This window comes from Arachis ipaensis, chromosome B8 (genome assembly GCF_059453495.1).
Source record: "Arachis ipaensis isolate K30076 ecotype BB chromosome B8, ASM5945349v1, whole genome shotgun sequence".
NCBI classification, from domain to species: Eukaryota; Viridiplantae; Streptophyta; class Magnoliopsida; order Fabales; family Fabaceae; genus Arachis; species Arachis ipaensis.
The window spans coordinates 91,187,698-91,192,700 of record NC_142443.1 but is presented as its reverse complement, the minus strand read 5'-3'; the positions used below and the strand labels follow the sequence as shown (position 1 = coordinate 91,192,700).

Sequence of the window (5,003 nt, the reverse complement as noted above, 5' to 3'; positions counted from 1 at the left end):
TAGGTTTGTTTATCGAGATTCCAGAATTAATCCATGTATTAAATGATTCTTAACAGTTAGCACAACACTGCTACCAGCTCAAACAACTAAACCAAAATAACTGTAAAAATTACAGACAAAAAAATTGTAATTGCCATGCAACCATTTAACCACAAATTCAGCACAATCATCATTTAGCAAGAATTAAATTGATATAATCAAACAGATTTGGGACCCAGCAGCAGCAGCAATTAAATCATTCAAGAGATAACGGCAAAACAACAAAATAGGGCAGGAAAAAAAAGACAACCTAAAAGAAGGTGGAAATTAGGGCAGAACCGGATAGCACAGGACAGAATAGCAGCAGGTAGAATCGAAGAAAAGGAATTTGTGAAACAGCAGGCAAAGACAGCAGACGCTGGTGGTGCTGGGTGAGCCACCAAATTTTGCTCCTGAAAAAGAAACACAATTATGTCCACTGGCAGGTCTCCATAGGAACAGTTTACTAAGTTTTTAAAAATCATAAGGACGCATCAAAGATCTTATTATTGCTTCATCAAAGGACATATGCTCAGGATCTTAGATTTAACAATTTTTACTATCTTATATTTACTTAATTTGAATTAATAACTTCAAACTTAACTACTTAAAGCATGCGCTACTCAATCATTTTTTCCATGAAATGGAATTTTGTAACTCATCAATATGTTCATATATTTCTCTGTACATAAGCCCCCATATTAGGCATTCACTTTGGCTTCATTCAAAATTTTAGTTGAACCTCAGATAGAAAAGAGAAATAAAGCTGGCAGAAATATACCAAGATAAAGTCTTATTGGATGTTGAAAGATAGTTCACGAGCATACCCAAATTTCTCTTGAGGACGCCACGAACTACACTTGAAGTCTGAAAGGGGAGGGGGGAAATTGAAAAAATCATCCTCGACAAAACATTAAGGTGTATTGACAGGTATTAGTCATCTTAAATTTTTCTCTTTAAACCATACTCACAACCAGCAAAGCATACAAAATTAAAGATGATTTTTTAAATGTAGAGGTTTCATAGTTGTTTCATGTAGGCTACCTTTATCACCACATCTTTTATGGAAAGACTCATGGAAGTTTACAGCATCATCTGAGAAAAAGTACCTAAAGAAGTCTTCAACCTTTATCTACAGAGTTTACAGCACACCTATGTATTCTTCTGGGACTGCACATTAGAAAATAAGCTCAGATCAGCAGAGGTTTTGAAAAAATATGATGGATTAATAAAACATATTTTAAGTTAAATACAATAGACATTTTTTATCTTTTTTATAAAAGAATAATTTCATTAAGATTTAAGGAGAAGGATAATATGATAAAAAAGCAAAACAAAGGATTCATCTATAAAGCATGGCTTCTCAAATCCTAAACACAATGGGCATGAAAAATTGATCAATTTTGCTTAGGCAAAGTTTCCTAGGGTTATATATTTAATATTTTTTAACTTCTCAGACCATAAATAAACAGAGGGGTTGGAGAATTTCAAAGACGGGATCAATCAAATCCGTTTACCAACTTCTATTTGTAAGAAATCCCATTTCAATTTGGTTTCCTTTCTTATCAACAACAGAACCAACTTTCCCACCAATAAAAGTCCTCGACTCATATATATCCACCTGATCAAGAGCAATTAGAAGTAAACATACTAGATAAAATGCATTAGCTAGAATATCCTAATAAATTTAACACCATAATTGTGTTAAGAAACTGACCAAATCACTCCCCTTTGCTTCAAACAGAGACGGAGATGGTGACATTAGGGATAGAGACATACTAAATTGTCAAAATCTTGTTTGGTAAAAATAAAGACCAAAAAAATTTAAAAGTCATTTTTGTTCCCATCTCCTTACCATCCACACCAAACTACCATCTACCTTCTTCCAACACCATTCTTGACCTATAAAAATTTCCGTCTCTCTTCCAACACCATTCTTAAACCTTTCACCTGTATTATAGTCATTAACTAAGTTTGAGTTTAGTAAGTGATGACCCTTCATGGTTTATGTAGCATGTGGTATATTTAATTGTTCAATGCTTTTTTGAAGACTCGTGTTATGCAACACCTCAAAATAGACTATTTTGTCCCATTTTTCTTCTGGCTGGCAAATAATTGCTCAATCACAGGGATGAACAGATTGGCAGTAATAATGTTTAAAAATGTGGGTTGCTGATGTTAGGGATGAGCAGTGTACAGAAGAGAAATATTGGATATGTTGTTCCAGTAGTGATGACTGATGAATACAAAACTGTGAGATAAGATGAAAGTAACTATATCACTATAAAATTCAGAAGTAAAAAGAATATTAAGGCAACTAACCCTTAGCTTCCTATCTTTATGTTGAGATAAGATGAAAGTAACTATATCACTGAAAATTACATAAGCAAGCCCATTTGCATAAGGAGGATATACTTCTTCTGGCCACTCTTGCAACAATAAAATGTAAGACATCATAACAGAACAGAAAACACAACACCATTCTTCTGAAATGGTCAAACATATGAAATTATATTTAAGGCAATGATGATATCAAAGAAAAAAATAAGTCAACTATATAAAAGAAAAATAAGCATGAAAGGTCACTACATCTTAAAAAAAAAGGTATTGGTATATACTATATATTACTAATAATGACATAATAATAGTAATGGATGCACAACTCATGTATTTGGTAGCTGTCATACCTCATTAAACCAATTTGAGACAAAGCTAGTTCTTAATTTAATCATTTCATCATTTTTCTTTGAAATAGCTCTCAATATCTCTCTCCGGGGAGTGCAACCCCTTCTCTTTGTTTGACATTCCTTAATAGAATGTTGAACCAACACAGATTCTTTCTCTATTCCTGTTCAGCAGAGACAATGGGCTCCTTAAAAACTAGCTTAGTCTTGTTTCATACACCTAAAATTGAGACTTTCAACTTCTTAACTGAATATTGCAGGTAAGTTTCTAGTGATCTATTTTTAATCAAAAATCCTCCACTGCATTTGGATTCAGTCTCAGTAACAAAAATACAGAGAAAATAGACAAGCTATATATTAAATCACAGTTCACAAACCCTAAAATACCATACATCTTCATCAACAACAGCGTGCATGTTATCAAATTACAGTTCACAAACCCATATTTCGCAGATTTAAACCCCCAATTAAAACCCCTAAAATAGGAACCCTAAGCCTCTGCAATTTCAGAACCAAATAGAAATCAATACATACCTATTCAATGATGTGAGCACAGCGAACACGATGATGAGAAGCACAGAGATGACGCTGGTGAGAGCGGCGCAGCGACGATGGTGAGGGCGGCACAGCGACGATCAGTGCAAGCGATGGCGGAGAGGAGCGACGGTCAGTGGGGGTTTCTTTTTGTAGTGAGAGTGAGAGGGAATGGCGAGAGTGAGAGGGTCAATGGCGAGACCGAGAGTGAGAGGGTCAATGGCGAGAGTGAAGAGAGTGAGTTGGGGGCGACGATGGTGAGCTTTGGAGGCAGGCAGGGTTTCTACTTCGCGATGAATGTGATGAAGAGACTGAGTGATGAAGGTGCTTTGGAGTGAGAGGGTTTACGAAAGTGGATGAACCTGCTTTGGAGGTGATGAGTGAGATTTGGAGGGAATGGCAAAAATTTTACTAAGTGTCATCGGTTTGCTTTCACGAAAATGAGGAAGAAAATTTACTAAGTGTTAAGTTTTTGGCTATACATACATTAGGTATCACTTTTAAAAAGCACCTAAAATTTAACAAATAGGCTATCCTTTAAAAGCGTCTCCTTTGATACGAAAAGTGAACCTATAGATGTTAACCTATGGCTACGCTTTATAAGTGATTTCTATAATACCTAAGGCTACGCTTTTTAAATGATGCCACATTTGTGTATCCTTTTCTCTTATAAAAAGGCAACACGGAGAAAAGCGTAGCCTATTCCTAGAATAGGCTACGCTTTTCAAATGTAGTTTAAAAAAAGTGTGGCTGAATGGGTATTTTTCTTGTAGTGACACCAGGAAATGGTAACCAAGAATCAGGAAGCCTCCCTGAAGAGCCTAGAGAGACAGATGGGGCAACTCTCCAAGCAAGTATCTGTTGAGAGACCTTCAAACTCACTGCCCAGTGACACAATTCCAAATCCCAAGGAGGAATGCAAGGCAATACAATTAAGGAGTGGGAGAACATTGATAAGCAACAATGGCACTACAAGGAAGCAAGCAGAGAACATCAAAGAACCAACGGAGGATGAGAAGCAAACAAAGGCAGATGAGGCTAAGGAGCAAGTTGTGATGCCAAACAAAAGCACTGAGAAACTTAAAGATAAGGACAACCAGCCACATAGCTCAAAGGAAGTAGCTCAGGGACAGCAGCAAATAGGAAAGAGCATCACACCTCCACTGCCATATCCCCAGAGGTTTAACAAAGAGGTTAAAGACCAGCATTTTCACAAATTCCTTGAGATTTTCAAGAAGCTAGAAATTAATATCCCCTTGGCTGAAGCACTTGAGTAAATGCCTCTATATTCCAAGTTTCTGAAGGATCTTATCAACAAGAAAATAAGTTGGCTTGAAAGGGAAACCGTATTACTCACCGAGGAATGCAGTGCTGTGATTCAACGGGGTATTCCACCAAAACTTAAGGATCCGGGAAGCTTTGTAGTCTCATGCACTATTGGCAAGATAATTCTCAACAAGGCTCTCTGTGACTTGGGTGCCAGCATCAATTTAATGCCTCTCACAATGATGAGAAAACTTGCCATAGAAGAGCTTAAACCCACCAGGATGTCACTAGTCATGGCTGACAGATCAATCAAGACACCCAATGGAATTGTGGAGAATCTGTTGGTGAAGGTTGGGGAGTTTATTTTCCCAGCAGATTTTGTAATTTTGGACACTGAAGAAGAAGGAAACGACTCAATCATTCTGGGAAGGCCATTTCTACACACAGCAAGGGCCATCATTGATGTAGAAAAAGGAGAAATGACCTTCAGGGTCCATAATG

At 36.8% G+C, this 5,003-nt stretch overlaps 1 long non-coding RNA gene across 1 annotated transcript; it reads right to left on the bottom strand.

The window, feature by feature from the left end:
- Window positions 1–319: 319 nt before the first annotated feature.
- Window positions 320–1,151, bottom strand: LOC148548805 (uncharacterized). Its single transcript, XR_015896180.1, has 3 exons — window positions 1,063–1,151; window positions 800–885; window positions 320–431 (listed from the first exon to the last, which is right to left on the bottom strand). It is a non-coding gene; the product is annotated as an uncharacterized LOC148548805 (long non-coding RNA).
- Between the last annotated feature and the right edge of the window lie 3,852 nt (window positions 1,152–5,003).